Genomic DNA, 19,108 nt, shown 5'->3' with positions numbered 1-19,108 from the left:
CCAGCAATGGGATTTCTAGGTCAAGTGGTTTTTCTGCTCAGCAAGCTAACACAGGAACAGAAAACCAAACACTGCATGTTATCATTCATAAGTGGGAGTTGAATAATGAGAACATATGGACACGGGGAGGGGAACATCATACACCAGGGTCTGTTGGGGAGTTGGGGGGCTGGGGAGGGATAGCATTAGAAGAAATACCTAATGTAGATGACGGGTTGATGAGTGCAGCAAACCACCATGGCGCATGTATACCTATGTAACAAACCTGCACGTTCTGCATATGTATTCCAGAACTTAAAGTATAATCATTTTTAAAAAATAGTTGATAAAAGGCTAGAAAAGGGTGTCAGGCTTCCTTGCACTTGCACGTGCTCCCTAGTATGAAGAACTGAAGTCTTCTCTCTAGCATGCCTTTCCCGTTATCACCTCCTTGGCAAAGCCTTATTCATTCTTCAAGAACTATTACAGATTAACCATCGCTTCTTGTAGAATGCCTTTTCTTACAGGGCTTACTTTCCTCCCTAATAGGCAAAAAAGACTATTCTTTTGTCACAGGCATTTAGATCAAATTTTTGTAGGGCAGAAACCTGTTTTATTCTTCTTTGAATGCCCCTCAGCATATGCTACAAAACTTACATGGATTTTTAATGAATACCTATTGATTAAAATTATATAACTAAATAGATGTGGTTAATAACCTCACTTTACACAGAAATTAAGCCAATAGACTATAGATCAAGGCTCTAATGGTGTACTGTACACCTAATTTTAGACAACATACATCACCTACACTGTTCCCATTATTTCATCCAGGTGACAGATGTATCATTAAGAGAATAATTCTTATATTTGTCTTACCACAAAGAGTGCAGATATTTTTATTCAACAGTAACAAAATAATATGGTATCAAATGCAAATTGTATGAGAAAGTAATTATTGTTTCATTCAAGTATTATTTGTAGTGTACTTACTTTGTGCCACACATTAGCTATAAATGTTGCATACTAAAGCAGAAAGTGGAGAATTGTCAGATAAGAACTTGATAAAGTAAACATGTTATATAATCATTGGATAATAATTCATAGTGAATAGAGGCTAAAAGAAATTATTACAAACTCTCATAGAACTATTCACTTCTGTTTTGCAACAACAAGGTATTCGTAAATTATTTGTGGAATATCTGCCTGTTTTTCTCCCTGGACTATAAGTTCCAATGGGGCCTAGTCAGGGCCTAACTTGTCACTATTCTACTCCTGGTGTGTAGCAATGCCAGCACATAATCAAGTATTTAATAAACATATGCTGATTAAATAGTGAATAGATGGATGTATAGGGAGAAAAACAACACCAAGACTTACATTTAAAAAACATCCCCAAATAGGAAGAATTATAAAAGGTAATATCAAGCTATCCTTTATTGAAGACACTTTGAGAAAGTCAAGTTATTAAAGAACATGAGTCTTTAAAAGTAAATTTAAAGAATGATTTAAAGCCTAAATTTATATTGGACTTTGGCAAAGACTAACAAACTCAAGAATTTAGTAATTTGTTTAACAACTGGGTGTTGAACTCATACAAAGTGCCAGGCATTGTTCTGGGTGCTGAAATGCGGGAGAGAATAAGATGAATTTTATCTCTGTTCATATGAAGCTTACAGGAATTCAGAAGGTACTAGAAGGTTCATAGATTATTTTTCCTAACATGTAAAATAAAGCAAAACTCTATTATAAAAAACAATGCATATCTGATCAAAAAATATCTATTAGATTTTTGATAATATTTGGACAAGTATACTTACTAGTGCCACATTATGTTCTATGGTTTTCTGTATAGTCTTTGACTGCTCATGCTATTACTCCTTGCTAGAATCTTTTCCAACCTAAGCCCCTCTTTTACTTGTCTAAATCACTCATCTTTCGGCCCAGTTCAGTGCCTCATGCCTGTAATTCCAACACTTTGGGAAGCTGAGGCAGGCAGATCACTTTAGGCCAGGAGTTCAAAACCAACCTGGCCAACATGGCAAAACCCTGTCTCTATCAAAAATATAAAAACTAGCTGGGCATGGTTGTGCATGCCTGTAGTCCTAGCTAGTCGGGAGGCAGAGGTGCAAGAATCACTTGAACCCAGGAGGTGGAGGTTGCAGTCAGCTAAGATCGTGTCACTGCACTCCAGCCTGAGTGACAGAGTGAGACCCTGTCTCATAAATAAATAAATAAATAAATAGACACAGTCCCCCACCAGGCCCTCCACATCCCCTCAACTACCATAAGCTTCATGTACATACCCCATCCTGAGTTTACCACAGTATATTGAAATCATGACTCGTTTGCCTGTCTCTTTTCTGAACTCTAAGTTCCTTGAGGGCAGAGGCTAATTTTCATTGATTTTTCATTTATAATGCCTGGTACATAACAGGTGATCAATAAATGTATATGAGGTTGAACTGAAGTCTTTGTTTTCTCTTTAGAAACCTATGTCTGCCTAATACAAGAACAAGAACTTCACTTGATATCCTATATTTCTAAATTTCTTTAAAAGACATTCTACAATCTGAATTATCAAGAAAGGTCATCACTGAAAGCATTCACAAGCCTGAATACATTCTCAATTCTCTCCCTTTCTTTTCTTTTCTTTTCTTTCTTTTCTTTTCTTTTCTTTTCTTTCTTTCCTTCCTTCCTTCCTTCCTTCCTTCCTTCCTTCCTTCCTTCCCTCCTTCCTTCCTTCCTTCCCTTCCTTCCTTCCTTCCCTTCCCTCCCCTCCTTCCTTCCCTTCCCTTCCCTTTCCTTCCTTCCTTCCTTCCTTCCTTCCTTCCTTCCTTCCTTCCTTCCTTCCTTCCTTCTTTCCTTCCTTCCTTTCTTTCTCTCTCTCTCTTTCTCTCTCTCTCTCTTTCTTTCTTTTTTTCTCCCTTTCTCCATTTCTCTCTCTCTTTCTTTTTTTTCATGGAGTCTTGCTCTGTTGCCCAGGCTGGAGTGCAGTGGTATAATCTCGGCTCACTGCAACTTCCGCCTCCTAGGTTCAAGTGATTCACCTACCACAACCTCCCGAGTAGCTAGGACTACAGGTGCACACAGCACACCCAACTAATTTTTTTGTAGAGACAGGTTTCACCATGTTGGCCAAGATGGTCTCAATCTCTTGACCTCATGATCCACCCACCTTGGCCTCTGAAAGTGCTGGGATTACAGGCATGAGCCACCATGCCCTGTCTTTCTCTCTCTCTCTCTTTCTTTTCTTTCTTTCTGCCTGTCTGCCTTTTTGCCTTGCCTTGCCTTTTCTTGCTTTCCTTTCCTTTCCTTTTCTTTTCTTTTCCAGGATTTTGCCCTGGCTGGAGTACAATGACACAATAATCATGGCTCACTGCTCACTGCAGCCTTGACCTGGATTCAAGCAATCCTCTCGCCTCAGCCTCCTGAGCAGCTGGGACTACAGATGTGGGCCACCACACCTGGCTAATTTTTTGTAGAGAGGGGCCTCTCTATGTTGCCCAGGCTAATCTTGAACTCCTGGTGCTCAAGCCATCCTCTCACCTCTGCCTCCCAAAGTGCTGGAATTAGAGGTATAAGCCACCACACTCAGCCCATTATTTTTTCTTCTTACCCATAGCTCAAATCCACATCAGAATTTGAGGCAGAGAACATCACTGTCTTTACAGTCCTGATTATATAAAACCTATTTACATTTTTACTACCTTAAATGCCTAAATTATTATATATGAGAAAGTTAGCCCTCTTTCCTGGCAAGTCCAGTGTTAGAAGGAAACATTTTCTGGTACCATCACTGCTCCTGCAATAGTAAAACAAGTTTTCCTGAGATGGAAGTAAACAAAAGGAGATATAAATATATGAGAATAGGCCTGGTGTGGTGGCTCACGCCTGTAATTCCAGTACTTTGGGAGGCTGAGGTGGGTGGATCACTTGAGGTTGGGGGTTTGAGACCAGCCTGCCCAACATGGTGAAACCCCACCTTTACTAAAAATACAAAAATTAGCCAGGCGTGATGGTGCACACCTGTAATCCCAGCTACTAGGGAGGCTGAAGCAGGAGAATCACTTGAACCTGGGAAACAGAGGTTGTAGTCAGCCAAGATTGCTCCACTGCACTCCAGCCTAGGTGACAGAGTGGAATCTTGTCTCAAAAAAAAAAAAAAAAAAAAAAAGATCTGTGACTGGGCACCTCAAAAACGCAGTGAGTTTACCTCATTGATTAATTATCATTTGAGCATCTCTGTGTTATCTATGTCTATTGCCACAATAATGCTTTATAACAAACCATCCCAAACTCACTTCCTTAAAATAATAAACTTATTTAGTTTACTACAGATTTTAAATGGGGCTAGTTGGAAAGTTTTTCTGACCTAAGCTGGATGTCCTCACCTATCTATGGCTGGCTGGCAGTTGGCTGATCTAGGATGGCCCTGGCTGGGATGTCAGGGACAACTCTGCTGTCTTCCACATGTCTCTCACATCCTTCCTGCAGGCTAGCCCAGGGGATGTTCTCATAGCATAGCAGAGGAGAATAGTGGGCAGGCCCAGTCATACAAGAGTGCAATGAAAAAGCACATGCCCTTCAAGGCTCTGCTACCATCCTTTTTTTTTTTTAGACAGAATATCACTCTGCTGCTCAGACTGGAGTGCAGTGGCAAGATCTCAGTTCACTGCAACCTCTGCCTCCCAGGTTCAAGTGATTTGCCTGCCTCAGTCTCCCAAGTAGCTGGGATTATAGGCACGTGCCACCACACCCAACTAAGTTTTTGTATTTTTTGTAGAGACAGGATTTTGCCATGTTGGCCATGCTGGTCTCGAACTCCTGACCTCAGGTGATCTGCCCACCTTGGTCTCCCAAAGTGCTGGGATTACAGGAGTGAGCCACTGTGCCTGGCCTGATAACATCCTATTGGCCAAAGCAAATCATATGCTCAAGGCCAGAGTGGGGACTGATTGGGGAGAGGGGGGCATTTTAAAGTTATAAGGCAAACATTGTGGAGGATATTTCATGGAGGATATTACGTGCGGTCATTAACACAACCAATCTGTGAGACACTTGGATTCCTAAACCTACTATGATACTAAACCTTAAAAGCCTATTTGGGAGAACTAGTATAACATTTCCATATAATAAATTCCAGATACTTTGGAAAGTAGAGCACTCTAAAAAATGTAATAGTGTTTAAAATTTTTGAATTTTTATTTGGAATTTGGCACCCAGTTTCACTGTAGATTTAAAAAAATATAGATTCAGCATCTGAAGTACACTCATCAAATATAAAAGTGAAGATAAGCTATGCAATAATAGCAATTGCAATTCAATTGTAAATTGCAACTAATTTTGTTGAACCCATCAAAGTGAACTGATAAGGCAGTAATATAGAGGATTCCCTAGAGAAGGAAGTAGGAGATAACATAACAAAATTTAACCTACAAAGAGAGTGTGTACAGGTGCAGGTACATACACAAGAAGGCTGTGGCCAAAGCCTCCGAATGAATCCTTAAAAAAGTTACTGGAACTAGCAGCGTTTTAGGAGAGTAATTCTACTGGTTGGCTGGTTGGTATTTTTCAGGCAGCAAAAAAGCATATGTAAGTAATTTCCGCTGATTCAGAGGACGTATGCAAAAATAATCTCTCTATAGTCATAGGGCCAGGTCTCCTGAAAGACTGAAATGCCATTCAGGATGCACTGATGCTCCACAGCTTCACAACTACAGTAATCTACGTGGGAAACCCATTTGCCCTGTGATCCTCACAGCACGTACCTTTGCTCTCTATTCTTGCTACTCTTCCATATTTGTTGCTGAAGGTATCTCTGCTTCTACAGTGTCTGTTTCTGTTTTACCACTACTTCAATCTAACTGTTTTTACTCTTACCCCAAGGCCCCTGATTATTGCTGCTCTCACTTTCTTTCCATGCCAGTCTGTTTTCCATCTCTCATTCTGAGTGTCTGATACTGCCAGACTGTCATCTTCCAGGAGAGGGTTGGCAAGCTCTTCTCCCAAGCCCTGTCTTAGGCAATAGGCTGGTTTTCTAAATGAACATCTTTGGGTCAAGAACTCATCACTCTCTGCTCAGCTGTTGTTAGTGTTGGTGTTATTGGGCAAAAATGAATCCCAGAGATGGAGGACTACAGGTACTTGGAGGCCCCTCCGATGAGATGGCCTGTCAAGTGCTTTCCATAGTCTGTTTAATATAAAAAACCACTACAAAAAAGAAAAGATTAATCTAGGAATTCAAGGATAAATCATTGTGAGGAAGCCTATTAATATAATACTACCTGTCAATGAATAAAAAGGGAAAAATTACACACTGTCTTGAAAGATAGGTTGGAAAAAGCAATTGATGTGTTAGTATAGATTTAATATTATTTAATATAGTTTTTCTAGCCAAATTTTTAATCTGGTGGATCTGTATAAAGAAAACTATAACATTTTGCTGGTGAAATACAAGTGATGTAAACAAATGCCCCATATTCTTTATTTTCTTTAAAATTATTCATATTCTTTAATGAAGAATTATGAAGAATATATGCCATATTCTTTATATTCTTTAATATTCTAATATTATATTGTTTAATATTCTCCATATTCTTTAATGAAGAGACTGTTAGAAGTGATAGTGAAGCCAGCCATGGTGGCTCACACCTATAATCCCAGCACTTTGGGAGGCTAAGAGAGGAGGATCGCTTGAGTCCAGGAGTTCAAAACAAGCCTTTTTTTTCGCTTGAGCCCAGGAAGTCAAAGCTGCAGTGAGTTACGTTTGCACTACTGCACTCCAGCCTGGTCAACAGAGCAAGACCCTATCTAAAAAAACAATTGAACAAGCAAAAAACAAAAACAAAAAAAGAAAAATGAAAGGAACAGAATGGATGACCTAAAAATAGATTATTATTTCGTGAGATGATAAAAAGTGATTTTGACATTTTCTATGGGTATTTCTCTTGGAAAATACATCATTTTCTTGAGAAAGATATCTTAACATATTGCACAAAAGAGGCAATACCCTGGGAGCATGGTTTGGGAGAACATAATGAAACAGAGAGATAAGCAGACCACTCTACTTAAGAAATAAAAAATAATTTGTATGAAAAGGGAGTGAAGAGAAGAAGCAGCACCATGTGTGTGGAGAGAAGCAGCTGGTAAGAAATTCCTGGCCACGGGTTGGCTGAAGGACTTCCGTAAGCAGGGAGCTCCCAGCGACCAATTTTAAAGTGGTTGCATTGCTGTATGCAAATCTCTTTTGTCTCCACTCTCAGTGGGGAGGATGCTACGAACAAAGAACAACTTTTATAAGTGACATTTTCTTTTTAGGGGAATGGGGTGATCAGAAGAAATTGAAAAGAGTCTTGAGATTTGTGTCAAGTGTAGAACAGAAAAGAGACCAGCCATGTGGGATGTGTATATGTGAAAGCAAAAGTTAATTAGGAGCTTATTCACACAGCCAGAAGAGACCATGTGAACATATGTTTTTGGGAATTCAGAGAGGCTGTAGGAGGGAGAGAGACAAGACTTCCAATGGGCTGTTGGCTAAGGGGTTGGAGCCAATTTTATTTAAATCTCGAAGGGTGGGCCTGTGTGTGTAAATACATAGCAAATCATACAAAGACACATCATAATCAAACAGCTCAAAACCAATGATATAGAAAAATATTTTGAAGGAAACAACAACAAAATGGTGCATGTCTTGGTCCATTTTATGCTGCTATAAGAGAATACTTGAGACTGGGTAATTTATAATGAACAGAAATTTATTCGTTTGTGAATCTGGAAGCTGGGAAGTCTAAGATCAAGGGCTGGCATCTGGGAAGGGACTTCTTGCTCTGTCATAACATGGTAGAAGATGAAAGGGCAAAGAGAAAGTTAGAGGGGACTGAATTCACCATTTTATAAGAGGACCAATCCCACCCATGAGGATAGAGCTCTCATGACATAATCAGCACTGAAATTCTCACCTCTTAGTACTGTTAAAATGGCAGTTAAATTTTTTTTTCTTTCTTTCTTTCTTTTTCTCTTTCTTTCTCTTTCCTTCTCTCTTCCTTCCTTCCTTTCCTCCCTCCCTATCTCCCTTCCCTACCTCCCTCCCTCTCCCTTTCCTTCCCCTTTCTTTATCTTTTTTCTTCCCTCCCTTCCTTCCTTCCTTCCCTCCTTCTTTTCTCTTTCTTTCTCTCTCTCTTTCTCTCTTTCTCCTTCCTTCCTCCCTCCCTCTCTCTGTCTTTCTTTCTTTCTTTCCTCCTTTCTCTCTGCCTTTCAAGACAGGGTCCTGCTGTCACCCAGGCTCAGTGTAGTGGTTTAATCATGGCTCACTGCAGCTTCAACCTCCTGGGCTGAAGCAATCCTTGCATCTCAGCTTCCCCAGTAGCTGGGTTTATTTGTAAAAAGAAGAGCAAATACACCCAAAGTAAGTAGAAATGTAGCAATAATTAAAATGAAAGCTGAAATAAATGAAAGAGAAAATAAGCAGACAATAAAATTAATGAAATCAAAGCTCTTCTTTGAAAAGATCAAATTGAAATATCTTTAACCAAACTGATCATGTAAAAGACAGAGAATATACAAAGTAAAAATATTAGGAATAAAAGACAGGACATCAGCACAATTCTACAAATATTAAAGAATGGCAAAGAAATATTATTAACAATTCAGGGTCAATAAACCTGCAAACTTAAATGAAATGGACAAATATCTTAAAAGACAAAATTACTCAAACCAGCATGGAAAAAAATAGAAAATGTGACCTGTCTTTAATTTATAAAAGAAATTAAATTTACAGTTTAAACTTTCTCAAAAAGAAAACTCCCAGTGTAGGTAATAGATAAGGATGATACACGTCCAAGCTCATTTTATCAGATCAGTCTTAGCCTGATAATATAGACAAAGATATTACGAGAAAACTACAGATCAATATCCCTAATGAACTTGGATTCATTAACATTCTTTAAAACATTAGCAAATAAAAACCCATCAATGTATACAAGGGAGAATGCACCATGACCAAGTGTGGTTTATCCCAGAAATGTAAAGTTAGTTTGACATTTGAAAATTAAAAAATTTAATTAATCATGTTAATAGTCTGAACACAAAAAACAAAGAGATCCTCTCAATAGATGCTAGCCCTTGCCAAGCATTGATACAAATTTAACATTTATTCATTATTAAAAAGCTCTTGACAGGCCAAGCACAGTGGCTCACGTCTGTGATCCCAGCACTTTGGGAGGCTGTGGTGAGAGGATCCTTTGAGTCCAGGAGTTTGAGACCAGTCAGGGCAACATAGTGAAACCCTGTCTCTACAAAAAATGAGCTGGGCATGGTGGCATCCATCTGTATCCCAGGTAATCAGAAGGCTGAGGTGGAAGGATTACATGACCCCAGGAGGTTGAGGCTACAGTGAGCCATGATCACGCCACTGCACTCCAGCCTGGGTGACTGAGTGAGACCTTATCTTAAAAATATAAAAAGCTCTCAGCAAACTAAGAGAAGAAGGGAACTTCCTCAAACTCATAAATTACATATACAAAAAACCTACAGATAGTATCATACTTGATGGTAAAACACTGAATCCTTTTCCTGAAAATCAGGAACAAGGTAATAATGTCCTTTCTCATCACTTCTGTTCAACATTGTACTGGATGTTCTAGTTCGTGCAATAGGGCAAGAAAAGGAAATAAAAGCATACAGAATGGAAAGGAAAAAATAAAACTCTTTATTTGCAGAAACATGATTGTATACATAGAAAATACAAAGAAATCTATAAAATACTACTAGAACTAATAGGTTTTTAAACAAGATCTCAGTGTACAGGACTAATATTAAAAAATGAATTATATTTAAATACCCTATTAATGAACCACTAAAAATGAAATATCATTTATAATATGAGGGGACTTCAAATGTTTGTGGAAAAATTGAATTAAGAGATAAAGAATATAAACTTTCTTTCTCAACGTAGGCTCCATCGAGGTCGACACATCGATGTAAGTAATGACACCAGTCATTTAATCCATCCCTAACTGAGAGTCCTGGAAATTGAACCAGGTCAATGCAGTTTTTTTACATGATTAACTGAATAAAATGGGAGACCTTTACAGAATTTTTAAGATTAAAAAATAAAAAGAAGTTAGAAATAGCCAAATTAGGACTATAAGGTGGATACCTAATGATTTCTCATTGAGAGCCTTGCACAATTGCCCTTGTTTGATGAGAAGAATGAGCAGGAGCATTGTTGTGGTAGAAAAGGACTGTCTGGTGAAGCTTTTCCAGGAATATTTCTGCTAAAGCTTTAGCTAACTGTCCGAAAACACTCTTGTAACAAGCAGATATTATTTTTCTTTGGCCGTCCCGAACGTCAACAAGCAAAATGAGCATCACAAAAAACTATTCCCACAACCTTTGTTCTTGGCAGGTCTGCTTTTGCTTTGACTGGACCGCTTCCACCTCTCGGTAGTGATTGCTTTGATTGTACTTTGTCTTCAGGATTATACTGGTAAAGCCATGTTTCATCTCCTGTTACAATTCTTGAAAGAAATGCTTCAGGATTTTGATCCTACTTGTTTAAAATTTCCATTAAAAGCTCTGCTTTTGTTTGCAGTTGATCTGGGAACAATGGTTTTTGGCACCTGTTGAGTGAAAAGTTTGCTCCACTTTAGTTTTTCAGTCAGATCACATAAACTATGAGATTGGAGTTTCCTATAGTGTTGGCTATTGCTTCTCCTGTTATTTGTCAGGCCTCTTGAATGAGGGTATGAGCAAGATGAAATTTTTCCTTGCAAATTGATGTGGAAGGTCTGTTATTGCAGGCTTTACCTTCAACATAATCTTCCTCCCTTCCTAAGATGAGTTATCCATTTGTAAACTGCTGATTTCTTTGGTGCATTGTCCCCATAAGTTTTTCGTAAAATATCGATGATTTTGCTATTGTCCTACCCAAGCTTCCCCATAAATTTGATGTTTGTTCTTGCTTCAACTCTAGCAGAATTCATGCTACTCTGATAGGGGCCTTTTTCAAACTGATGTCTTACACTTCTTAATGACTCAAACTAGATCCTGCTCATACATGTGACAAGTTAGTATCAGTTCATTTGGGGGCAAAAATTTTAAAATCCATGCAAAGTTTTTTTTCAAAATATGCATATTTCTATGAACATGTTGAAGATCCCTTGCAGCATCAAAAAGCATAAAATATGCAAAGAACCTGGAAGAGTCAAAATCGCTTTGAAAAAGAACAAATTTGGAAAATTTACACTTCCCAATTTTAAGACTTTCTAAAGTTATAGTAATCAAGACAGTGTGATATTTGCGTAAGGATAGACATATGGTTCAATGGAAGGAATACAGAGTCCAGAAATAGACATAGAGTTTTCACGAAAGTTCCAAAGTAATTCAATGGGGAAAGGATTGTCTTTTCCACAAATGGTGTTGAAACAACCATACATCCATTTAGAGAAAAAAATGAACATTGACTCTCTTTTCTCTCACCATACGCAATAATTAATTTCAAATAGATTATAGACCCAAATGTAAAAGCTAAAGTTATAAACGTTAAGAAAAAAGGTATTAACAAATCTTCACTGTTTTAGAGTAAGTAAAATTTCTTAAATACGTCACAAAATGATACAAATTTCATCAAACTAAAAACATTGACTTTTCAAAACATATTGTTAAGAAAATAAAAATGCAAGTATATTTGTTGAATAAAAAATTTCTCCAAAACCTAGTGGCTGAAAACAATAATAATGATTTATTATTTATCACAGTTTTCGCAGATCCGAAATATATTAATTTCTTGGCTGGCTACTTCTGATATAGATTGTCACATGAGATTGCAGTCATCTGAAGACTTGAGAAGGATTGGAGGGTCCAATCCAAGGTGCCACATATGGCAGCAAATTGCTGCTGTCCATTTATCAAGAGATCTCAGTTCCTGTCTGCAAGAGCCTTGCTAAAGGATTGGCTTTCTCTAGAGCAAGTAACCCAAGGGGGGCAAGGTGGGAGTTGCAATATCTTTAATGATATAGCCTCAGAAGCCCCATACTATCATTTCTACAATTTTCTCTTAGTCACGTAGGTCAGTCAATAGGGGAAAGTACTGTACAAGAGTGTGTATATACTAGGAGGCCAGAATCAATGGGGTCCATCTTGGAGGATGACTGCCACAGCAAGCCATAATCTGGGAGGAAATAGTCACACATCAATATCTGACAAAGGAGAGTATAAAAGAATATACACAGATTATCCACACCCCAGTAATAAGAGAAAAAAAATCAGTTTGAAGTAGACAAAAGGTTTGGACACATACTTATGTTCAAATGCACACTTGGTCCGTAAGGACAGGAAAAGATACTCAACATGACTGGTTATTAGGAAAATGCAAATTTAAACACAAAAATTAAAAATAAGAAGGGATTACCAAGCATTGGAGAAGAAATGGAGCAGCTGGAACTCCCATATATTGCTGATAGAAATGGAAATGGTACAACTACTTCAGAAAACAGTTTGGCAATTTATCATAAAATCAGATACATGACCATATGCCCTAGCTATTTTACTCTTAGGCATTATTTGTCCAAGAAAAATGAAAACATATGTCCACACAAGGACTTTCAACCAAACGTTCATAGAATCTTTTAGTCATAATAGCCAAAAACTGGAAACAAACCAATTACCTATGAATAGGGCAAACATAAACAAATTGTAGCAAATCCATACAAGGGATTACTACTGCACTAGAAAAGAAGAAATAGTTACTGCACACAATATGATGAATGAATCTCTAAAATATGCTGAGCTGAAACCACAAACAGGAGAGTATATATTGGATGATACCATTTATATCAAATTCTCGAAAAAGTGGGTCCAGGCACAGTGGTTCTCACCTGTAATCCCAGTGCTTTGGCAGGCTGAGGCAGGATCGCCTGAGGCCAGGAGTTCGAGCCGAACCTGGGCAACACGGCAAAACCCCATCTCAGCAGAAAATTAAAGAATTAGCTGTGCCCTGTGCCACACGTCTGCAGTCCCAGTTACTCAAGAGGCTGAAGGGGGAGGATCCCTTGAGCCCAGGAGATTGAAGCTGCAGTGAGCTGTGTTCTTGCCACGGCACCCCACTATGGGTGAAAGGGCGAGACCCTGTCTCAAAAATAAAAAACAAAATTATGTAAAAAGTAGAATTATTCTATAGTGACAGAATGCAAACAAGTAGTTGCCTAGGACCAGAAGTAGTTCGGCGGAGGAAGGGCTTGAGAATACTTTTTACCGTGCTGGAAATGTTCTCTATCATGATTGTGGTCATAGTTACCCTGGTGTATTCATTTAAATGAGGTTTAGTGTATATAAATAATACCTCATTCACTTCAATGAAAAAAGAGTATCGGCCAATTTGCTGACGGCCACAGCCAGGACCAGCCTCGCGGGTTCCCCTTTGGCGGCACGAATTCGCTGCCTCCAGAAGACGCTCTCCTCCCTCTCCTCCCCTGCCCCTCCAGGAAGCCACGCGCCCCCAGCCCCGAGCCGGCTGACCTGGGGACTGGCGTGGCGGCAGTGGCTGAAGACAGTGGAGATGCGGCGGCCAGCCCCTCCAAGAAGGCCCCGGCGGGGCAGGACAGGCCCGGCCGAGCAGGACGAGCCCAGGACGCCGCCCTCCTAGCCGCTGAGCGCGTAGCAGAGGAACAAGGCCGCGGCCCTCCTCAGACACGTGGCCCGCAACGTGCTCGTGAGCTCTGGGGAGAGCTGGAAGAAGCAGTCCAGCGGGGAGTTCGGAAAACCGTATTTTATCAAGCTAATGGGATTTGTTGCAGAAGAAAGAAAGAAAACACTGTTTATCCACCCCAACACCAAGTCTTCACCTGGACCCAGATGAGTGACATAAGAGGTGTGAAGGTTGTCGTCCTGGGACGGGATCCATATGATGGATCTAATCAAGCTCACGGGCTCTGCTTTAGTGTTCAAAGGCCTTTTCCATCTCCACCCAGTTTCCAGAACACTTATAAAGAGCTGTCTACAGAGATAGAGGGTTTTGTTCATCCTGGCCATGGAGATTTATCTGGGTGGGCCAAGCAAGGTGTCCTGCTACTCAACAGTGTCCTCACGGTTCAGGCGCATCAAGCCAACTCTCATAAGGAGAGAGGCTGGGAGCAATTCACCCATTCAGCGTGTTCTGGCAAAATCAGAACTCGAATGGCCTTGTTTTCTTGCTCTGGGGATGCTATGCTCAGAAGAAGGGCAGTGCCATTGATAGGAAGCGGCACCATGTCCTACAGACGGCTCATCCCTCCCGTTGTCAGTGTATAGAGGGTTCTTTGGATGTAGACACTTTTCTAAGACCAACGAGCTGCTGCAGAAGTCAGGCAAGAAGCCCATTCACTGGAAGGAGCTGTGATCATCAGCTGAGGGGTGGCCTGTCTCCACTGTTGTTGTTTTTATTCTTTTGAGAAGCTGCTGTTAACGTATTTGTCAGTTACAAAGTTACATTGAAAATTTTCCTATTAATTCTTAAGTACTCTGCATAAGGAGGAAAAGCTTCCAAAAAGCAGCCACGAACCAGGCTGCCCAGAAATGGTAACTATCCAGCCACAAACAGCAAAGGCTACCCTTTCACCAAATGTCTTCCTCTGCAACAGGGCTTCGGCCTAAAATACACCAACTTCTCCGAAGACAGATGATGTCAAATACTCAGTTGGCTGTCTTTATCTCCCTTGCCTTTATGGCGGAAGCGGGGAGATGTGCACCTTTTAGGCAGAGCCCTAGTTTGGTGCCTGCTGCTCCATAGTTTTGCCTGGTTTCAGTGACAGGTGTTGGGGTGTTTTTGCTTAGAAAGGTCCCCTTGTCTCAGCCCTGCAGGGCAGGCATGCTAGTCTCTGCCTGTTCCATTGCCCCCTTGATTTTTGAAAGAATCCTCAGGCCCCTTGAAGCATAAGGATATTTTGTAAGTTTCCAGAATCTGGCCCAGAAGTTAGGGCTCAATTTCCTGATTGTAGTAGAGGTGACGATTGCTAAGATTGCTGTGAACCCTAACAGACAGGGGCCGAGGGAAGTAAGCTGAGTCTTGTTATTCCTTGGGTGTTGGTGGAATAAGAAGTGGAATTTGAACAAGGAAGAGGAGAAAAGGGAATTTTGTCTTTATGGGGTGGGGGTGATTTTCTCCTAGGGTTATCTACAGTTGGGGTTTTTAAGGCCCCACAGACTGTCAAGTGCTGTTTTTTTACCGACTGAAATCACTTTGGGATATTTTTTTCCGCAACACTGGAAAGTTTTAGTTTTTTAAGTACTCATGCATACACACACACACACACACACACACATTTTTTTTCCTTTATTGGGTCTACACTTCCATCCTTGACCTTAGCGATGCTGTTTTTGCTGTTAGTCGGGTTAGAGTTGGCCCTACTGGGGGTTTGGTAATTAAAGATTGTTAAAGAAAAAAAAGACTATCACAAAGATAAAAGTGAATAGGCATGGTGGCTCATACCTGTAATCCCAGTGTTTTGGGAGGCCAAGGCAAGAAGACCAGCAGTTCAAGACTAGCCTGGGCAAAATAGTGAGACCCTGTGTCTATAAAAAAGATTAAAAAGAGTATCACCAGAGGCCGGGTGCGGTGGCTCACACCTGTAATCTCAGCACTCTGGGAGGCCAAGGTGGGTGGATCACCTAAGGTCAGGAGTTCAAGAGCAGCTAGTCAACTTGGTGAAACTGTCTCTAACATATATATATGTGTGTGTGTGTGTGTGTGTGTGTGTGTGTGTGTGTGTATATATGTGTGTATATGTATATATATGTATACATATGTGTATATATGTATACATATACATGTACATATATGTATACATGTGTATATATGTATATATGTATACATATGTATACATGTGTATACATGTGTATATATGTATACATATATATACATATGTATATATATGTATACATATGTATGTGTGTGTGTGTGTATATATATATATATATATGAGTTTCACCAGAAATAATTTCCTTCATAAGATATAACTGCTTTAAGTTATATCTTAAGGGGTGGGAACCCCTTAAGACTGATATGCCTGATTACTTTATGTTGTACTTATAGGAAGGTAAATAGGAGAGAGGACCATAAAAAAGGGAGAGGGCTGGCACCAAGATGGCCGCCCCTGTGGATCTTGAGTTGAAGAAGGCCTTCACAGAGCTTCACGCCAAAGTTATTGACACTTAACAAGAAGGCGAAGCTGGCAGACATACAGATTGAACAGCTAAACAGAACGAAAAAGCATGCACATCTTACAGATACAGAGATCATGACTTTGGTAGATGAGACTAACATGTATGAAGGTATAGGAAGAATGTTTATTCTTCAGTCCAAGGAAGCAATTCACAATCAACTGTTAGAGAAGCAAAAAATAGCAGAAGAAAAAATTAAAGAACTAGAACAGAAAAAGTCCTACCTGGAGCGGAGCGTTAAGGAAGCTGAGGACAACATCAGGGAGATGCTGATTGCACGAAGGGCCCAGTAGGGAGCCTCTCAGGGAAGCTCTTCCTCTTGCCCCTCCCATTCCTGGTGGGGGCAGAGGAGTCTCTGCAGGGAAACAGCTCCTCCTCTGCCCCATGGACGCTTCATCTGGATGGCCTGGCAACGTCACATTTTCTGCATCACCCTGAGTCCCTTTTGCTTCCCAGCCCTGGAGCTTTTACCCTGGCTTTACCTCTCACCTTGGCCCAAGACACTCTTACCTCTCAGGGTGTGTGATGAACTCCCAGGAGAGGGAAGATGGGAGCCAGGGCATATAGGAGCTCTGCCTGAGCTTTCCACTAGGCATGCCAGCCAGACCAATAAAAAGTGTCCACTTTGCTAAAAAAAAAAAAAAAAAAAAAAGAGAGGGCTGCCCCATGTTGTTGTTTCACTGCTTCAAAGGAGTTCTTAAGAAAGCACACATTGTCCTAAGGGGCACTGCTCTCTATGCTATCTGAGTTTTGGGCTTTGACCAGCAGGGAAGCATGAGAATGAGAATACTAAGGAGGGCTAAGCAACAAGCACTTGGGTGACAGGAACATTTGCAAACCAAGCCTCAGTGACATACAATTTACACATGTAACAAATCTGCACATGTATCCCCCAACCTAAAATAAAAGTAGAAAAAAGAAAAAAAAGAAACAAGTGAAGTAACATTCAAATGAGTAGTGGAAATAAAGCAAACCCTACCTCTTTCACTTGTACAGGGAAATAAGAAACTTTTAAGGTGCAAGGGAAAATATGTTGGGACAGATTTTCTCACCTTCAGCATTAATGCCACTTGGACCTGACCATTCTTTGTTTTTGAGTGGGGTGATGGGGCTGTCTTGTGCACTGTAGGATGTTCAGCACCATTTGTGGCATCTACCCACTAGATGCCAATGGAACATCCAACCTACCCCCATGAAAAAATGTGGTAAGCCATTGCCAAAGTCTCCCGGGATATGAAATGGTTCCCAAGTTAAGAACAACAGGATTAGTGTATTTGTTATCTATTTCTGGATAGCCAATTATCTCCCAAATTTAGTGGCTTAAAAGAACAAACACTTATTTTACAGCTATAGTTGCTATGCGTTAAGCATTTGAGAGTAATTTAGTTGGGTGGTTCTGCTTCAAGGTCTCCAATGAGGCTGTAGTCAAATGCAGTCATCTGAAGGCTTGACTTAGGCTGAAGGATCCACTTCTAAGATGTCTTACTCACATGGTGATGGCAGCAGGCCTCAGACTCTGGTGGTTGTTGGCAGGATGTCTCACTTCCTTGCCATGTGGGCTTCTACACAGGGCAGCTTCATGTGTCTTTGCCATATGGCAGCTTAGAATGATCTGAGAGAAAGTGGGACAGGCTCCATGATGACTTTTTATGACCTAGTCCTGGAATTGACACACTATCACTTTTGCTATATTATGTCTATTAGAAACAAGTCACTAATTACAGTCCATATTCATTTGGAAGAGAATTAGGCCCCACTGTTTTTTCTTTTTTTTGAGAGAGAGTGTGTCTCGCTCTGTCACCTAGGCTGGAGTGAAGTGGCGCAATCTTGGCTCACTGCAACCTCTGCTTCCTGTTTTGTCTTGTTTTTATTTTTTTGAGACAGGGACATGCTCTTGCTCTATCACCATGAGTGCAGTGATGCAATCATGACTCACTGCAGCCTTGACTTCCTGGGTTCGAGTGACTCTTCCACCTCAGCCTCCAGAGTAGCTGGGATTACAGGTGCACACTACCATTCCCAGCTCATTTTTTTGATTTTTAGTAGAGATGAGATCTCACTACATTGTCCAGGCTGGCCTCAAACTCCTGGGCTCAAGTGATCCTCTCACCTTGGCCTCCAAAAATCCTGGGATTACAGGCATGAACCACTGTGCCTGGCTAGGCTTCACTTTTTGAGGGCAGACGTACCAACACATTTGTAGACATATTTTAAGAAATTAAAAAAAAAATTCTTAAAAGTATAACAGAGACAGCGTGCTTTAGTTTGTTCTTGTGCTGCTAATAGAGACATACCTGAAACTGGGTAATTTTTATAAAGGAAAGAGGTTTAACTTACTCACAGTTCAGCATGGCTGCGGCGGCCTCAGGAAACTTACAATCATGGCAAAAGGGGAGGCAAACACATCCTTCTTCACACGGTGGCAGCAAGGAGAAGTGCTGAGCAAAAGTGGGAAAAGCCCGTTATCAAACCATCAGATCTTGTGAGAACTCACTCACTATCACCAGAAGAGCATGAAGGTAACTGCCTCCATGATTAAATTGAACCTGGGAAGTGGAGGTTGCAGTGAGCCAAGATTACACCACTGTGCTCCAGCCTGCACGACAGAGTAAGACTCCATTTAAAAAAAAAATGAGATTTGCACGGGGACACAGCCAAACTGCACAGGATTTTGTCATGTTGGCCAGGCTGGTATCAAACTCCTGGCCTTAAGTGATCCACCTTTCTTGGCCTCCCAAAATGTTGTGATTACAGGCATAAGCCACTGTGCCCAGCCTGTAGATATATTTTAAAGCCACTACAGTTAGGGAACAATGTTTAAACAAATGGTTTGGGGGAATACCTTGAGCTAATTTTAAAAGAATAAAAGTCAGATCATCATTGCAAAATAAATTCAAGAAAATTAAATTATTTAATGAAAAAAGTGAAATAG

At 40.4% G+C, this 19,108-nt stretch overlaps 2 pseudogenes across 1 annotated transcript; both read left to right on the top strand.

The window, feature by feature from the left end:
• The first annotated feature begins 6,095 nt into the window (after positions 1-6,095).
• On the top strand, positions 6,096-14,507 carry LOC116529862 (annotated as a pseudogene).
• A 1,592-nt stretch (positions 14,508-16,099) lies between these two features.
• Positions 16,100-16,803, top strand: LOC116531271 (annotated as a pseudogene). The gene has a single exon (XR_004260342.1). The product of XR_004260342.1 is annotated as a prefoldin subunit 1 pseudogene (transcript).
• The last annotated feature ends 2,305 nt before the right edge of the window (positions 16,804-19,108 follow it).

Source organism: Sapajus apella, unplaced genomic scaffold (genome assembly GCF_009761245.1).
Source record: "Sapajus apella isolate SASKATOON/1434 unplaced genomic scaffold, GSC_monkey_1.0 scaffold3, whole genome shotgun sequence".
Lineage (NCBI taxonomy): Eukaryota > Metazoa > Chordata > Mammalia > Primates > Cebidae > Sapajus > Sapajus apella.
The sequence above is the reverse complement of the archived record's forward strand: the minus strand, read 5'-3'. Positions and strand labels throughout refer to the sequence as shown.